This window comes from Mus musculus, chromosome 8 (genome assembly GCF_000001635.26).
Source record: "Mus musculus strain C57BL/6J chromosome 8, GRCm38.p6 C57BL/6J".
NCBI lineage: Eukaryota > Metazoa > Chordata > Mammalia > Rodentia > Muridae > Mus > Mus musculus.
In genome coordinates, this window is record NC_000074.6 from 67,832,255 (window position 1) to 67,852,541 (window position 20,287).

At 38.9% G+C, this 20,287-nt stretch overlaps 1 protein-coding gene across 16 annotated transcripts in view; it reads right to left on the minus strand.

Moving 5' to 3' along the window:
• Positions 1–20,287, minus strand: part of Psd3 (pleckstrin and Sec7 domain containing 3) — a 522,982-nt gene that overhangs the window by 143,173 nt on the left and 359,522 nt on the right. The gene's annotated exons all lie outside the window — the stretch shown is intronic.

Here is a 20,287-nt window from a genome sequence, read left to right on the forward strand (position 1 = left end):
ATTGGTGTGAAGAGGCACTATTACCAAGACAACATTTACAACTCTTATAAAAACATTTAATTGGGGTTGGCTTGCAGTTTCAGAGGTTCAGTCCATTATCATCATGGCAGGAAGCCTGGCAGCATGCAGGCAGACATGGGGCTGAAGAAGACAAGAGTTCTACATCTTGATCCAAAGGCAGCTAGGAGGAAACTGTCTCCTGCAGGTAGCCAGGAGGGTCTGCATCACATTGGCCAGACTTGAGCATATATATGCGACCTCAAAGTCCCACCTCCACAGTGAGACGTTTCTCTCACAAGGCTACAACGTCTTTCAATAAGCCCACAACTCCTGATACTGCTATTTCCCATGGGCCAAGCATATTCAAGCCACCACATCCCCCTTAATGATAAAAGTCTGGGAAAGATTAGGGATACAAGGGACATATCTCAACATAATAAAAGGTATTTACAGAAAGTAAATAGACAAAGAAACTTAAATCCAAAGCAATTCCACTAACATTAGGAATGAGGCAAGGCTGCCCACAAAGTTAACAAAGTATTGGCTGGAGTAATTGATCAGGGGATACAAACTTGAAAGGAGGAAGTCAAAATATCTTTATTTGTTGATGATATACTATATACAATTGATCTTAAAAATTCCACAGAGAAAAACACCTACAATAATAGGCACTTCAGCAAAGCAGCTGAATAAAAATTAACTCACAAAAATCAGTAGGCCTCCTATATACAAATGACAGAGTGGGAAGAAGATCAGGGAAAAAACACCATTCTCAGTAGCTTCAAATAATACAAAATATCTGGTGTAACTGTGCATGACAAAGTCTTTTCCTCTTTGAAGAAAGAAATTGAAGTTATCAGAAGATGAAAAGATCGCCCATGCTCATGGATCAGTAGGACTGACATAGTAAATATTGCCATTCTGCTAAAAAGCAATCTACAGATTCAATACAATCCACATCAAAACTCTAGAATAACTCTTCACAGATCTAGGAAGGACAATTTCCAGCTTCGTATGGAAACACAAAAGAACCCAGGACAGCTAAAACAATCCTGAAGAGTAAAAGAATTGTTAGAGGCTATCCCTATCTCCAACCTCAAATTGTACTACAGAGCTATAGTAACAAAAACAGCATGGTACTGGCACAAAAACAGACATATTGATCAATGGGATCAAATTGGAGAACCAGACATAAATATACACATCTACAGACACCTGCTTTTTTGATCAGAAAGACAGAAATACACAATGGGAAAAACCCATTATGAAATTTGGATCTCCAGAACTTATAAGCAAGTAAATCTTTGTGTTAAGAGAGCAACAATAGTCATCTAATATGGCAGCAATGGGAAACTTAGATATTTATTAGTAGCACTGTAGCTTTTATGTCCAACCGAGCTTAATATTAATGGCAACACTAACTTCAAACTGCTCTTCTTATACAAGGCAAGTTTTACATTAGTCCTTGTATACTAGAAAATAAGAGCATATGAGATAAGTTTCGATTTTTAAAAAGTAATAGCTTTTTTAGAAAGGATGCAGAAAATTTGACATTTGAAATTACCAGTGATAAAAAGTAGTTAAGTCTATGTTAGTATTAACGAATCTAAAATACCTGAAGGGAAAAAAAAAAAAAAAAAAAAAAAAAAAAAAAAAACCAACCGGCTTCTAAGTAAACAGGAGAAAAGGTTGCCTGAAAGTTACTCTGCCATAGCTTGATCCTGGAGATTTCTGTTTCTCGGGGCCCCTTGCAGCCAGATCCTTGTTAATTACAAATGAGCAGAAGAAACATGGAGTGCTTTCAGAGCAAGAACTTTACGAACCAGTGTTCTTTCTCTACACTCTTCTTTCATATGCCAAGTAATAAACATTAGACGTCTGTAGGGATGATGAAAATGAACTCGAAGGAGGCTGCCTGCCATGCTTCATCACAAAACACCACTGGGTCAGGAAAGTCTGCTACACACAACAGTATCAACAAGAACTAAACCTCCACTGCGATGACACGGGGCAAAGGCAGAGATGTATACTTAATGACACACTGACCATTACTCAGCTCAATATCAAAAGATTTATTTATTTATTTATTTATTTATTTTTTATTTATTTATTTATTATTTTGCGGACATTGTGATTCCTGTTAGAGACTTTAGGAAGCACTGAAAATAAGTGAATTGTGTATAATAATAACAAAATCTTACATTTTAACTGATAAAAATGCATGATAAAAGTAAGCTTTTGGGAAATCACGGTAGGATATAGAATATGTGTTTGGTAAGCCTAGGGAAATAAAATGATATATAGAAAGCTCTAATCCTTCTATCACTTAGTGCAAAGATCTTTAGGGTTCTTCTCAGTGATAAAACATACAAATTATACAGTGAGGTCTATAAAAAAAAAAAAAGCCAAACCACACAATCTGTTCCTTTATCTTCCTTTCTTACCCAAGTCTAAAGTCTATATTTTCCCCACAGGCAGTTAACTGATAACAACTCTCCTGGACAGTGTTGATATTTGTGAGGCTTCTGTATTTTCGAAGACCTTGGTAAAATACTGTGCCATTTCCCTTGACTAGTGCAGAAAGATGGGCCATAAAATTAGTAAGTAATTTTGAATGTTCTCCTAATAAAATTATCTTTTAAAAAAATACCAGAAAGTAATTCAGTGGAGTTCCCTATTTCTCTTTCAGAATAGATCTCTCAATCAATTAATTAGATAAAATTCGAAAGGTACATAATGTACAATAGTTTATTAAACAGACAGCTAGGAATATGAATTTTATAGACTCTCACAAATGAGTCATCCTACATATTTCTGAAAATAATGTATTTTCTAGAACACATTCTTTCCTGGACTAAGATCTTAATGATGGAAAGCACTAAACCTTACGAATCTCTTAGATTCCCATCTAATGCTTGTCACTGGACACACTTCTCTTATGTTAAAAATAACATAAAACTATGTTTGATAAAATGGGCAACTAGATTTGGAGCTAAGAAGGAGCAGAATATAACATGATCACTGAGCAAGACTTCTGTAGGGTGTGGGATGGAATGATAGCTTGCAAGTATAAACTCAGGGGTAGAGAAGTCTATCTATCTATCTAGCTAGCTAGCTATCATAATTTATCTTTGGTTGTCTAGTTATAAAGTACTTTAAGTCTACTGAAGACAAACTTAAAGACATTTCCAATCCCTATCAAATCACAAAAGAAAAGAACAAGTTAGCTACATAAATTACCTATGTAGTATGGGGGACTGCTTTCATTTACAATGCAGAACAGTGCAAAGTGATAGGTAATTTATTAAAGGTTTCAAAACAAAAGCAAAGAAGGAGCATTTTGACATCTAGATTCTAGAACCTCACAAGTGCGTGACGTAGTGAGGAGGCCCTCACTACACCCATGGAAGGAATACGGTATCCTCCCTCTCCTTGGTCTTTGTGGGGTTTTGTCTGTATCTTTTTGTATGATTTTTGTTTATTTACTTTTGTTTTCTGTTTCTTTATGTGACTTGCTCTCAGGAAAGAGAACAGAACAGGTCCTAGACTAAGGGAGGTGGGGCTTGCTGTGTAGGCAAGAGAACCCAAGTTCCCTCTATTGCATGTACACTGAGGGATGCCCTACAATTCCAATATAAATCCAAAAAGATTCTTGGGGGCTCATTTGCTTCAGGTTGAATGAGACATCTTGTCTCAAAATATAAGGTAGAGAATGTGTGTGTCTGTGGTGTGTGTGTGTGTGTGTGTGTGTGTGTGTGTGTGTTTTGGCCTCTAGCCTCCATAAGCAAGCTTACACATATGCACCACACCCCTCTACACATGAGGGGAAAGTGTTGTTGAAGGAAGGTTTGAAGGAGAAAGAGAGTATATGAGTCCATGAACATGAAGACATCTATACATGGTCTTAGATATCTATGTGAAACTGAAACAAAGCTACCATCCTGCAGCACTGACTGGAAAGGGCCACTTCATATTTTTAGACCCAATTAACTTGGCTATATAAATTTATGATCTTTAAAGTCTTTCAAAATGTGATGTTCTACAGTTCTCAAAACATACTATTGTTACATATTTTAATTGAAATTTTTATTTTTTACTAAAGAAAAAATATATATACATATATACATATATATATATACACATATGTATATGCATACATACACATATGTGTGTGTGTGTGTGTGTGTATTGGTAATTTTAGTGGCAGTAATTTCTAGTTTCATTCAGTCTTCACATATTTCAAATCCATGCATGGGAATCAAGTTTAACAAGCTAATTTATGAATATACAACTTATGCAAGATAAAACAAAATCACATCAATAGATTATAATTTGGTCACATATATTATAGTTCAGTTAACCCAAATGTGTATGTAACATCACTTCTTTAGCCAGGCAGTGGTGGTGCATGCCTTTAATCCCAGCTCTTGGGAGGCAGAGGCAGGAGTTCGAGGCCAGCCTGGTCTACAGAGTGAGCATCAGGACAGCCAGGGCTAAACAGAGAAACCCTATCTCAAAAAAAAAAAAAATCACTTCTTTATATAGAAAGAAAGAAAGAAACAAACAAACAAACAAACAAACAAACAAACAAAAATCTTCCTAGTAGTTTAACACATAAGTTCTGAAAAAAAGCTTTTTACAAATGTATTGTTTACTCAGTAGTATTGGGAATTTGACTTCAGGTGAGTGTTTAAGATCGAATTATTTACTAGGGTAAAGACTCTGAAACTGCACAGCCAATAACAGCTTTCCCATGGGTGTAAACACAAAGCAGAGAGTAATGAACAATTTTGTATCATGGCCTTCTCAACCCAGCAAAAAGACTCCTGAAGATGCCACTGGTGTGAAATACCACATTCAGAGAACCATCCATGGCTCCTGGGATGCTTTGTCTAAAAGTTATCTGAAAATTATATGCTATTATGTGAAAGAACTGAAAACAAAAACAAAATCCCTTAAGATTCCATATGTTTAAGTGTGTGATTTATTTTCCTCCCACATTCCAGATACTGCACATTTGTAACCTTACTCACAAGTAAGTGTGTACCCTCCAGAGCCAGGTAACAGGGTGCCAGACGGAGTACACAGTGTAAGACCCCAGGATGCCCTGAAGCACACCATCCTTACATCCACCTCAATACACTGCACTCCTGCTAAGGGCATGGAATGTATCCAGGAACTGTTTTCTACAGAGAGACTGCAACCCAGCAGAGCCGTCAAGTACATCATACAGAAGGGGAGCAGAGGCCTGAGATACCAACAGGGAGCAGGTGAAGGATACTGCAGAAAGCAGAGGTGGCTCAAAGTCTACTAGGGAGAAAGGCAAACTGCAGAAAACCTAAGACAGCGTGTGACTTCTTAACGCGAAACATTTCCCACAACCTGTAGGATGACTCCAAATCCTCTGAGGGAGAATGCTGTTACCCCATCTGTCTATAGAAAAAGGTAAGTGATCTTTCTATACAGCAACTCTTCCTACATGTTCAGATCATCTCAAAATAGAGCTGTTTGTAGCTTTATCTCTCACATTTATATTTTCCTTGATAATGTCACAACAGGATCTGATTAGTTAAGTACATGGCTTTACAGAAATTCACATAATCTTTGAGAATGAACAGAACTACTGAACCGCTCAGCTTTCCTTGTCTGAGCATATACTTTAAAGACTCATAGTCAACATACTACAGAGATACTTAAACACCCGGGCTTACTGTAGTACTTCCCACAACAGATAAGTTATAGAATCAGCACAGGTAGCCATCAACAGGCAATTGTAGATAGAAAATGTGGTATATACTCATAGTAGAGTTTTATTCAGCCATAAAGAATAAAATCTAGGGAAAAAAAATGAAATCTAGAGATTGTCATAATATGTGAGCTAACTGCGACTTGGATAAGTGCTGTATGCTTTCTCAAGCTTTTGCAAATACATTATATATACATATATATATATTTCATATATATATATATGAAAATAGATGTGGGATAGGAGGAGAAAGGCGATAGTGTAAGAGAGGCAATAGGAGACAGGAGGTGTGAGATACATAATATACACAAATAAAAATGTATAAAAGGCATGTATCGATGCATAATGAATAGGCACCAATAAAAAGTTTAAAATAAGAAAGATAACGTGTGATATGCACCCTTTCCTATTGGGGGCTTTAGATGCTTCACTTTTACTAACTAGGCTTCACTTTTCAATTCTGAGACAGGGAAATGTCATTGTGTATGTGTTTGCACATGCAGCTTACTTTATGGGTTGCTCTAAAAATTACAAGTTGAAAATTACACAAAATGTTGTTACTTTATGCGTAAATCTCTTTATTTTAAATTATCCTGTTTACAAGAGGTGTTTTACGATTTTGTAAACTCCTTGCCAAGATTATCATTCCATGTTCCTAACAGTATGTGTCTATCTCTTTTTTGATGCTGTCATGACTTCAGTATTTTAGAGAAGTAAAAGTTATGAAAAATCCTTGCCAGTATCAAAAAGTGGACTGAACATCCTGCAATTCTTTGTGTCTACATTGTAGGTGAAACAAAGGCACCCGCTCCACCCGTACCACCCGCACCACCCGCACCACCCGCACCACCCGCACCAGCACCAGCACCAGCACCAGCACCAGCACCAGCACCAGCACCAGCACCAGCGACTACCTCCCTGCTATGGGGTTGAGTTCCTTGGAGAATGCACAGTCTAGGAAACACTGCTGAGGTTTCCATCAAGAGTTGCTCTTTCCCAGTGTACCTTGGGAAGGGCATACTGAGAAGTAGTTGATATACTTTCCCAAGTACTTAATGCTGTGATTAACTATTTTCATAAGATAGAAATCAGAACAATTCTTCAATTCTTCATTATCACCATCAGTTTAGACTTTATAAAAATTGAAATTTAACATGAGCACATTTCTAATGAGTCTATGTAATATCCAACCTGAAAACTGGCAAGAAAACCAAGTTGAAGAGAACTGAAACAGCTGAATATCAAAAGTGTCACCTTCAGAATTTGGTCCGACATAGATAGAAAAAAGTGCTTCCCATTAATCAGAGTGATCTTAACATCAGAAACACTGGAGCCATTACCAATTCGAGGCTAAACCCATGGCACACACCTTTCAAAAAGAAGCTGACTCGTACAAACAAAAATCATAACTTCTGGCCATTAAAACCTCAAGACATGAACCAAAGCAAAACACAAGGTACCAAAATGTTACTATTCAATTTCAACAAATTCCTGGTCTCTCTTAAATACTTGAAGTACTAAGATTGTTTAACCAATAAAAGTTAAGCAGACGGTACAATTTTTAATCACTGAAGCCTTACTTTACTGCAACTGAAAGATCAATTGTATCATGAAAATATTTTTCTAACAGACAGAGTTTCCCTTTATGAAAGGATCAGTTCTGAGAAGATGGACTTCAACAGCTAGAAACATCAATACTGGGTAAAAAGGAAAAAGAAAAGAGGACTCTAGTGCTGGATCTATCCTAAGAGGCCCCTTCTATTTAGACATCAGATGCCAAAAAGCACACCTTTTAGCCTATTCTACTTTCATGTACTAGTCTATTCAAAATGCTCTACCTGAAGTTTAAAATCTGAGAGAAAAAAGTAACATACATAAGATCTGAGAAGCACACATAACAGGAGAGGGCAAAACAATCAACAATTAAAGATGTTCTAAGATCACTTAGGAAATCGCAGAGCATCCTAAAGAACCCGGAGAGAACCATCTGTCTTCTTTTGGGGCCTGGTGAAGCAATTCACAACCAACATCATAAAACAAAGTACAAGCATCAGAATTGCACTAGAAACGAACTTATGAGGAACGATACTCTGAAGACATACATACATGTAAAGATATTTTAATAGGTTAATTGGGGAAGTGCATATGACCACCACTTGAATATGTGTTCATCTACATTAATACTATAAGAGCTAAAAAAATACAATATGTTTGGATGATTCTCCTCTGGGAAAAAGTACTTGCCACCAAGAAATTGCACTGCATTTGCTATATCACCCTACAGTGTATTCTGTCTGAAAAAGAGTATTTGTAATCTAGTCTACTATAAATGGAATTATATTTCCCATGTATGTGCTATATATGCCTTACTTCCTAGTATTATTCTCAAGGAAATTTTCTACTCTACCGATGCTTGTTATTGACACACACACGAAACCCCACATTTTCACCTGTAAACAATGAGCCAATGTGTCTTGTGCCATAGGCAGCAGAAATCTTGCATGTACTGTGAGACTGGACTCAGCCTCAAGATCATCTCTGCCGAAAGAACAATCCTGCTGATCGAGGGAATGGTCCTCAGGTGGGACATGACTGTGAGATGACTCTCAGAGCAGGAAACAGCTCTGCCAGGGCTGTCCCCAAAGCCAGCAACGGAATGAGAGAATATGTGAACACTTTAAGCTGTGGAGATTTTAGGGTTCTTACAAAGAAAGGAGGGAGACTAAATATGCAACATAAAGCTTTCTGGAAATTGAATTCAAGGAGACTTAGGCTCTGGCTTTCTTACTGTACTTGTCCTTTTTTTTCTAATGAAACTATGTATTATAAAAACACAGTGATTTAAATATAAAAGATAGTTCAAGATAAGGAATCCACTAATATGTCTGAATACATTATAAAATCATTGTAAGTTGTCACACAAAGAAGAAGAGAAGAGCACTCCAAGAGAGTTCTAGAGCATCCCCAGACACACGGTCCAGGGCAGACACAGCCTTCCTTACCTAGTGGGCTTTGGAATAGTTTTTGTCTGAGTCAGTGATATCTTCACATGGAGATGAGGGAACATGTAACTAAGAAACTCCTGAGGGTTATACCCCATTGGAAAATCCTTCGTTGAAACAAATCCTCATACTGCTTCAGGTGAATAACACTCAACAGATATTCTTCTAACCCTTTTTGTCCTGGGCCCCATCAGCTAAGCAGCCTTCAGAGTACTGTATGTATCTCAGGAGTTTAACCTGTTGCAAAAGAATGTGCTAATTCTAATCAGCACAGGCAGAATTTGTTTATTTGGCATTTGCTGTTCAGTTTTAGAAAGCAGAAAGGAGGGAAAGAATAGACAAAGATTTTTTTTTTTAATTTTTTTCTTAATCATTGTATTTGTTTACATCTCAAATGATATCCACTTCCCGGTTACCCCTCCACAAACCCACCATCCTACATCCACCCTGTCCCCCCTCCCCTTTGCTTCTATGAGGGTGCTCCCCCACCCATCCACCCTCTCCCACCCCACTGTTCCAGTATCCCCTATGCTGGGGCATCAAGCCTCCACAGGACCAAGGGCCTCCTCACCTCCCATTAATGTCAGACAAGACCATCCTCTGCTACATATGTATCTGGAGCCATGGATCCCTCCCTGTACACTCCTTGGTTGGTGGTCTAGTCCCTGGGAGCACTGGGTGGTCCTGTTCTTCCTATGGGGTTGTAATCCCCCTCTGCTCCTCCAATTCTTCCACCAGCTCCCCACCAGAACCTGTAGAGACCACCTCCAGTAGATAGGCATGGCCCCCAGTCCAGGGATGGAGCCACACACCCACTTCAAACTTTTTAACCCAGAAACGCTCTTGTCCAAAGGAAAGGCGAACAAAAATTGGAGCAGAGACTGAAGGAAGGTCCATCTGTGGACCACCCCACCTGGGGATCCATCCTGTCTGCAGACACCAAACCATGGCAGACACTGTTGCTGTTGCCAAGAGGCGCTTGCTGACAGGAAACTGGTGTGGCTCTTGTGTGAGCTTCTGCCAGCAACTGACCAATGCCGATGCGGGTGCTTGGAGCCAACCCTCAGACTGAGCTAGACACAGATTCTTGACTATTAAGTTGTTATTCAGAAAATTAGAAGCTTCCGTACTTCTTCCTTACTCTCCACACTCAATGCCCCTCTCAAATGATCTATCTCCCTCTTCACTGCCACTCCCACACAAACACAAGCCATATATATTTGTTTCCTTATTTTGCTACATCTTTTCTAGATTCCCCTATGCCTATCCAAATCCTACTTATCCTTCAAACACCTCGGTGATCAAGCCTCCCCACTGTTGCAGAAAATGTGCTTCCTAGCTCACAACCCTTGCCTATCTATCTATACCGCTCTGCTCATGGCTCCTGACATGAGACTTTCCTCCAGTGAGCATGAACTCCTGAACACGAGGTGAGCTGTGGATCATGGAAAAGCACTTGTGGGATTAAGTTCTGACAAATGAGTCTGGCAATGTCCAGGCAGGCTGATCCTGCGGATTTTGGCAGCCTGGAGGTGTGGGCTTTTCTGGTTGGCAGCCACAGCAAACAGGCTAGCTACTGCCAGGCAGAATTCTGAGCACTTTTTAATGAAATGGGTCATAAAAAAACAAAGACCAGACTGAGAGATAGCTTTTATTATCCTTCCCATGATCCACATGAGGCAGAATAGCTCAAATGACTAATGATGTTGATGAGGACATAAGTGGTACAGCTAGATTCTAAGCCCACGTTCATTGCCTCCTGTTCATTGTAACACCTTAATATTAACAGTGTATATCTCATAAGAAATGTACCTAAATAGATGAAGGTTGTAATACTTCTCCCCAAAAGAATATAGCATGAGGTTGGAAAGTTTAGAAAAGGAAACAGGAGCCCTCAGAAGAAGACATGATTGAATAAAGACAGACACATAACTGACCTATCTATTATGGAGGCAGACTATAGTGACTATAATATTTTTCAGCTCAAGGGGTCATGTAAGTCTTGGGCCAGAGTGGAACTGCTCAGATAAGAGCGGAGAGATTGGACATTGCCACCTAACAACCATCATACCCTTGCCCCCAAAGAACAAGAACCCTTGCTTCCAACAATTTAGAGACCAGATAGTAGATAATATTTATTTCCAATCTTGGCTGAGGCACCCTGCTTGACCCTAAAAGATGGACGTGAAGGAGGAAGATACAGAAAAATGCTCTGTAATTCAGTGTTAATGGCACTTATTCTAATACTGTACTTACTGTTTCTTCTGCTTTTATACACATGACAGAGAGAAGATAAAACCAAAAATGACAGTAGAAGTTCTTTTTTCTCCTAGTAATTTAGAGGTAATGACAGCAATTCCTCTAAATTGTACTGAGAGGCCTAAATAAGACTGTTGTCTAGCATGTAGCCAAGTTCAATGCAAGTGATCTACTACTCACTCCTTGCTTCTCGTCTGTTTGAGTACACAGCCTAACATCACATACAGCTCTAAATCCAGGGTTCTGATACATAATAACAAGGTACATTTTTCCATGGGCAAATATCCAACTTTGAGCCTTAGCAGTTCCTCTGAGTAAAGCCACCACTGGTGAGATACACATCACATAATTGACTTGGTGTTTCCCCACTTTCACTAACGTTAACGAGGAAGGCTTACCATGGCCCAAGCACATACAGGAGGACACTCTCAGAGAGCACTGCCTACCTTCCTATATAAATAGCTACTTATCTTTCTACTTGAAAGGCACTGAATTAACTCAATGATCTACTTACTAATGAAACCACAATTTATGATCTGGAAATCACTGGTTCATTATGCTTCAGTAATATATTCATTTGTTTATTTATTTATTTATTTATTTATTGTTTACTTAAAAATTAGAACACTCTAAGGGAAGACAATATTATACTAGTCTTGAAATTATCCTAATTTCAATTGTTCATGAAAGGTAAGCACCTAATCTGAGACTAGGAAGTGCAGAGGAGACCATCACATGATGACGATGAGTTCTGCACTAGCCTGAGCTATAAAGGTAGGCTGTATTCCCCCAAATAAAGTGCAGAAATATTGGTGGGTGATTTATAAAGTACAAACTATCCAGTTTCCTTTTTTTGAAACAGGAAGGTCATTCAAAAGTGTCCCCAGCAGAGTGGCTAATGCTTGCCTTGGCTGGAACAATCTCCAGACGACAGGACACTCACAGAGCCCAAGCTGCTCTAGAGATCCTGGAGAACAGGACAGGGCTTGCCAGTCACTGTGCCCCTCTGGTCACACCCAGGGCAGTCTTCCATTTCTTCCTATCTTAGTCCTCCAGGTTACCAGAAAACTTGCATTGGTATTTATGTTCATTCAGCAAGCATTTACTAAATGCTTACGACTTGTCAGCCATGGCTCTGGGTAGGGACAGGTGTAGCGGTGAAATGCAAAGCATATATTCCTAGAATACAGGTTTTAATGAGGAAGGCAGCCTCATCAAATGAAGTAAGGGTTTCATGTTGAGCCAAGTGTTATAAAGAACATAAAGCAAGATCACAGAACAGAGAGTATAATGGACCAGGTGGTTGAGTTTCTTCTGCAAAATACAGTTAAAAGTCCAAAACTGTAACATGAAAGAATAATAAAACCACCATAGTACATTACATTATTTTTATTCTTATTTTCAGATAGAAAGCACTAATGTTGTTCACATTCTATCCATAGTTAACAAAGTCATTTAATTGAAAATGTCAACTTTAAAAAGTGTTCCAAAAGAGGAGCTGGGAGAATTCACCATGAGTAAATGCTTCATTTGGTAATTGTCATGCTTCTACTGAAGCACCCATTACTGGTTTGAGGTCACCCATTATAACTGGTCTAAATGTGATAATTTGCTATTCTCTTTACAATGATGTTTTAAGCTTTTAGGCCCAAACATACTCATACTGTAAAAGGGAATAGAGGTAATCAGCTTTAAACACATTTGCTCTAGTCCATAGTTCATTTATCTGCATACTAAATAATTTCTTGTATAACCTCCAAAGCAGCCATAACATTGAACTGATGATGGATCACATGAGAGCACTAAGGTCAGATGGTGACATTTTGACCAAGTCAGAAAGACTTTTGGTTTTAATCAACAAAACGTATTTCCTTTGTTTGCTCACAAGATAGCCTGCTTTGTGCTTCTTTTGCACATGTAAATCTAGTCATTATTTTTACAAATAACCAACTGCTCTACTTCCCCTGAGACGCATTAAACCAGGTGAGGTGAATCCAGGAGAAAAAAATAAGTTAAGTCCTAAGGACTTATTTATTAATACTTATAAGGAAGGCACCTAGGGAGCTTGGCTTCTGAAAGTACTCCCTTCACACTTTTATCTACAGGTTTCACGTCATTTCTTCATGTAGATTCCAGAAGAAGGGCACTGAGGGGCATGCTAGGGGATAACTCAGTCAGTCAAGTGCTTGGTGTGCAAAACTGAGGTTCTGACTTCAATCCTCAGAACATGTCAGAAAAGGCAGGCACGCGCAGCATGTACTTGTAATCCTGGTACTGGGGAGACAAGTGGTTCCCTAGCCAGTCAGTGTGGTCAACCTGGTGAGTTGAGAACAGGAGACACTTGCAAACTAGGGAGATGGCAGCACCAAGTTTGATCTTTGACCTCTATGCACATGCAAGCAACACACACACACACACACACACACACACACACACACAGAGAGAGAGAGGGGGGTGGGGGGAGGGAGGGAGGGAGACAGAGAAATGTTTCAGTGAGTCTGATTCATACAGTCTATGGTAAGGTAGCTGTGCAGTCACCAGAGACCACCTATCCATTTCCATAAGCACCAATCTAATGAAGCTGCCATTAATGCAGAAGGAAACCTCTTATGCCCACAGTCTTTTTCTTTCTTTGTTCTGCGACCATCTTGCATTAACTAGTCTACAATCAGAGGGCAGTGTTCAGTGCCCATTTTATTCATTAAATGTTAAGATGAACATGTTTCCCTATAAGAATTATAAGAGATTACTGGTTTGAATATACTAGTGGTGTGTGTGTGTGTGTGTGTGTGTGTGTGTGTGTGTGTGTGTCTGTGTTGGTATTTGTTCTTGATGGGAAATGAGGCTATAGTTGGAATGACAAAGAAGTTAGATAATATGGCTTCATATATTAAGAAAACTAAAAAAGAACACTAAAAACAACCACCTGTGAGCAATGAGAATACTAATGTGTTTTTAATATTCTAAATGTTTTTCTAAAAGGACTGTTTAATACATTTAAGAAAATATTAAGGTAAATACGATTAGTACTGTGTTCAGTGCCAGGGCTGCAGCTGTGCTCTTGAGCGTAAGCGTTTCTAAAACTTAAAATTGTCACACAATGTGAAGTAAAGCTCCTAAGAACCCTTAGGAGATGGCCTAGGCATGCATGAAGCTAGAAACAATGCGAGAAGGAACTGGCAAATCAGGAAAATGTTCTAAGGCGGGAATAGAACCAGTTCCAGTTGCTAGGGAGATGGCTCAGCAGTTGAGAGTAGGTACTGCTCCTGCAGAAGGCCTGAGTTCACTTTCTAGCACCCATGTCAGGTGGCTCACAACTGCACCCTCTTCTGACTTCTATAGACGCCTGCATTCACTTGCACATACCCCACCCAGACATATACACATAGTTAAAGTAAGGAAAATAAATCCTAAACAATTAGTTTGAAAACAAAGAGCTCTGATACAGAAAGAAAGCACACTACAAAAGTACAGACAATATTACAAACAGACATCAAGGACTTCAGACTCCACCTGACTGCTACAAACTCCTTTAAACCCCAGAGGCCCCTGATGCAGAGATCCAGCAAGAAAAAAGGACTAAAGGATGGAAGAGAGAAGTGACTTATCTGAGATGAAGAGAATCAGGTTAAGGGACACGGCCAAGACAGAGACTGAATGGATGGCTCTGACTTCTGACAGCCCAGAAGCTGCTTTCAGAAGCACTCTGCTTTGTGTTCTGCCAGACAAACAACTTTCTAGAAGGGACCTCAGAGAAAGGGTGGGCTCCACCTCTTCCTGAGTAAAATTTTTGATACATAGCATATATAAAATCCCCCTTAGCTAAAACAGAATTTAATTAACTATTTTATGAAACATACTTCAAAGATCTGAGCCTGACTTGAATAAACTACTAAATCTATACCTTGTCACGTATTTTAGACAATGCTAGGGGCAAAGGAAATCGCATCCTGCACTAGGAACGCTGCTGTCAGAAGCAGAGGGCATGTCAGCGTCAGCTCTGTGTTATGTACAACAGTTGCGGGCTTCAAAGGAGCATCACATTTAAGAAAAACTATCAAAATACCTACTACAGACTTTCATATGCAAAAAACCTGAAAGCCTAGCCTATTTCAGCTGGGACCCTACATTAACACTCATACTAGTTTCTCTGTCTCCAACAGCAGGTTAAAGGGTTTATTACTACCAAGGTAACACATTTCTGAAGCACAGCTTTAAGGAAGTCTGACTTGATTGGTTCACATGCTTTTGTTTCTAATACAAAATTTACTCGTGATTGTCATTTTATGAGTACAGGTAAATTTAAAGTTTCATATTTTGCTTTTTCAAAGCTTTTCAAGATAATATGAGCTATTTTATGAGTTACAAATTAATAAGGATTAGAGAAATACCCTCTTTCATGTTTGTAATGATAAAATGTCATTAAATTGGTATTTTTGAGTCATAGAGATATTTCAAAACCACAAGATAGAAACTTATAAGCAACTGTGATAGTCCCTTTCAAAGCCATGACATTAAGGGATAACTCCTCCTATTATCCTCTTAACTAATATAAAGAGAATTCAGATGTGTACAAACTAGCATCGGACTCTCAAAAAAAGGGGGGAGGGGAATAGGTTAGAAAGTTTTAAGCACCTACTTTAGACAGAAAAGCACGCTTTTTGTCGAACTGGATATAAATTACCCTTGGCCTCTGAAGACAACTCCTTGTCTAGCAAACATTTTAATGAGTAACTGAGAAAGGGCATAGCTGAGGGAACAATGCATCTCTAGAGCTTGCTGACCATCTAGTTGAGCTGGAACTGCAAATTCTCAGGTTCTGTGGGAGACACTGCCGAAAATATTAAGGTAGAGAAGACCTGAGGAAGACATCATGTTTGGCTTCCAGATGCATGTATATATCTATGTTTGAACCTTTATACACACATGTATAGACATACCCACCAAAAATTCTGTAGAAACAATATTTAATTGAATAACAAATAAATATATATAGAAACATGAAACTTAAGGAAATAAAACTAATAAACTACTTGAAATTGTCTGTTTATAGAAATTAACAATTGATAAGAGTTAGCTCTAAATGGGAAAAATACAAATCATATTAGAATAATCAAGAGGAAAATGAGGTATATGAATCTTAAGTCAATGAAGAATTTTTTAATAAAATTAAAAGAAGAAGCCAGTCTCTATCAGAGCCTGCCTGCTGTCTGGCCACCCCCATAGAGCTCTGCAGATGGCAGACAAGACCCAAAAGCAGCAGTGCAGAGACTGATCAGCTCATTTTAAATATACTTGATTACAGTGGCTCAAGTCAGAAAGAACAGTCTTTAAAAAGGCCACATAATAATGGTGAGAGTAAACTGGTTTTAATTTTTCTATTTCACATGGTTCTTCCTCATTCTCCAGAATTTAGGGAAACCAAAAAGGAAAAAAACAAAACCCACAGACACAAATGTTCACACTGACAGGGACTGTGGCATTGGCCTCTCTGGGTATGGAGTCTAATCACAAGCACTCCAGTGATTTGCTGGAGAAGGACACCTTTGAAGTGGAGTTCTCTGCCATGTCCCACTGGGAGCAAAAGCCTCTCAGCTAAAGCCGCAGTGAATCGTGTTATTGCCATCTGTCTCCCAGGACACTCACTCACCACTCACACTTTGAGCTGCCAAAACAAGGTGTTTATAATTTTCTGTAGAATCTCATCCCTTCCTGTCTTTGGATAAGGGTCAATTATTTCTTAACAACATCTATCAACCTCTAACAGAGGACGGGATGCACTGGGAATATCTGACTTAAGATTAATTTTCATACACTCCTACAAGTGTCCACCTGGATGAACTAGTGATGCCCTAGTTAACTTGGGATGAGAAGCCTGAGCTGCTTATAACCACGGGCCACTGGCTACGTTTTGTTTCCTGTAGCATGGCCAGGACTACTTAGGAAGGAAGGTTGATGTTTATTGGAAGGGCTCACTTTATACACGAGGGAGGTGAAAGCACGGGAGGTCAAGCAACATGCTTTAGACCACAGAGCTGGGCGATAGAAAGGCTAGGGAAGGGCTCCACGGTTTGATTTTTACTCCAGGAATCACTGAATACAGAGATGATCACATGGGACAATGTGCCCTACCTTTATCAATAGCAAGAGAGAGACATTTAATTCACACATCACACTCCTCCACCCAACGACATCATAGAGAATCGCAGTGTTTACTTAATGTGTTGATGTTCAGCATAAAGTTGCAATTAACAGACAGCCTTTAAAAGCCTGCATGTTAACCAATGGCTGCATGCACATTGCTCCTACTGAGGAGACAATCACTATAAGTAGGTCACTAATAGTAACGCTACCGAATTTAAAGTATGATGACTAACAACACATTTAAAAATGGAAGCCAATTTATTATTATAATTTCAAAACTACTGCAGACAGAGACCAATTTTTGAGTTTTTTAAAAAATAAAACAGTATAAATTGCATTTCAACTAACCTTTCTCCAGATGCAGTATTGAACTTAAATGTCTATGAGATCAGTGGGTGGAAGATCAAAGAACATTTTTAAAATTTTAACTTTACTACCCACAAGGGTGTGGGAGTAATGTGTCAGTGGGACTAAAATGCATGTGACAGCGTCTCAGAGATTCCCCAGCCCCACAAGAGCAGGATGTTCCTGAAGCAGCAACCCTCGCCCTGCCTTTGCCTGGTCTGCTCTTCAGTGCTGACAAATATAATAAATGAATTACATCACACCGTAGAAATGCACACGCTCTTATATGTCCTGTTTTCAGACACGCCAAAGCAACTGTGATCACAGACGGAACTCAGAGACTTCTCTTACCTCCATGGCCTTGTGAAGGTTTCCAACATAATATATAATGCATGCTGGGAACAAATTTAGCTTTTCAGCATTGGATCAATTTAAGTTCTCACCCTTCTCCCTCTCTCTTTCAAGTATATCTAAATGTAATCCACAAAATTTGATGTCAATCTCATTTCCAAAAGTCTGAAGCCAAGGAGGAGAAAAAGTCATTATAGATAGGGCAGGAAAGAGATACAGTGGTCTTTCTAGACTCCTGGGATATTCATCTATTGACTCTGGTCAATCACTTTATCCATTCAGGAACAGCCACAACTGTATGGTCTGAAGCTACTCAGTCATGTTCACTGGCATCCTCCACTAGAACCATCTCCCAGCCTTCCTCCCAATTTGTGCTGTTCTCTAACCCATATAGGCACCTTTCCTCTGGGTTGTGCACATCACCCAGCTGAAAAGACCAAGTCAGGACGTTCTTGCATAGCACACATTTACCAAATGCTCATTTTTTTTTTATAGAACTAAGGAACATTTATTGTATGAGCTCATAATAGCAACCAATCCTGGAAGAAACCAACCACAGAATGCCAGAGTCCTGCGCTAGTTGCTTAATACATATTACCAGTATGCTTTCCCCATTTCAACATAAACATTGTTCCTGAGGCACCCCAACTCATCCTTTAAAACTTTTCTCCATCAGAGTAATATGCAAATAGACAAATATGTACTCAAGGGGAAAAATATACTGCATTGAATTAACACAGTGGGACTCATACCTTTCAAGCGTAACCTATAATATTGCTTTCTTTGCTACTCATCAGCCTAGAAGCAAGAGAAAGATATATGCGTTTACACTGCATGGATGCTATAGTACCTCTAAATGCATCAGGTATAATAATCAATATTGCTATTATAAATATTCATCTTCATAAAGCTAAGTGCCATAAGTAATGCTTAGGCATGAGCTGAATGTAGATTCTCCAAATGCCTTTGTACATAGATAGATGTAATCTTTCTTGAATTTTATATTTCATTGTTATCTAGTTTGCTTTCTTATTTTACAGCAAGCATTAAAAAGAATCCTCAGTAGCTATTTTAATGTAACTAAATGTGTTCCATAGGCATTTCTCTACTGACGCTGACTAAATGATCATTGCCAGCAACACTGGAATACAGACAGGTAGGATACAGCCCTCTTTCTACTTGGAGAAAAAGAACAAAACATGCCTTGTGCAATACCATCTCTCCTACAGCTGCACATGCAATAACCACTGCAGAGTTCTTAGGGCCATTATATTGTTTACAGAATAATGAAAAAGTTAAGTAGGACTATAGCAAATATAGGAGCCATTTATAATCACATGAAATCTAACCCCATAAAGCACATTAATATATTTTATAAACATGCTTTTTTTTTCTGACTTGATTATCTAGAAAGAAGACATCTCACACACACACACACACACACACACACACACACACACACACACACACACAGACATACACAGTCACAGAAGGACCATTCTATTTATTGTAAATCTCCTCTTATGTTTGTTCCTGAGGCAGCAAATATTTTGATGGGCTAATTCTACATCTATATAGGACAGAAGCTTCCTTTGGCCATGACAAAGAAAAGGTGTTCTATCACAGCCAAATAAATCTGAAACCTGTAAATTTACACAAAAATATCATACTGAAATGAATAGAGACATAGAACGATTATAAATACAGAATAGGAGGAAAACTATGAATGAGTTTGGGTTCTAGAAATAGAGCTAAGGGTAGCAGAATGACATGTAATGGAAAAGCCAGTAAGAGTGTGAAGAGAAAGGGTTGTGTTTGTTAGCAAGCCTAGAAACACAAGGGAAATTAATTCAAAACACACTGGGTAAATCTAGAAATCAAATCACTATTCTAGCCCAATTTAGGAGTTCAGAGTAAATTCAAGAATGGAAGTGTTGATGTGAAAACTGTAAATCCTGCTGAACAAACAATCCTATAAAATGAACTAAGATTGGAGGAATGAATAAAAAAAGCATGAACAAATCAGGAATAAAGAGAAGACTGATTTAACCAATTAGTCACCAGAGCAAAGAGCAGCCATCGGGAGCTAGTCAGGACTACTGGGATGTGGAGGTGCATGGTCTTAGCATGTTAGCAGTTCAGGGAACGAAAGAAGAATCAATCCTGCCCTGGGAGCCCATGGTGCACACCTGTAATTCTATCTCTGTAGTCTGCAGGAAGCTTATAAACTCAAAGACAGTGTAAGTTTCACATGAAAATGAAAAAGCTAGAAAGGGAGGAAGAAAGGGAGGGGGAGGAAAGAAGGAAGGAAGGGAGAAAGGGAGGAAGGGAGGAAGGGAGGAAGGGAGGAAGGAAGGAAGGGAGGGAAGGAAGGGAAGGGAAGGAAGAAGGAAGGAAGGAAGAAACCTAAGACTGAATGTGAGGAAGTAAACCTGATTCT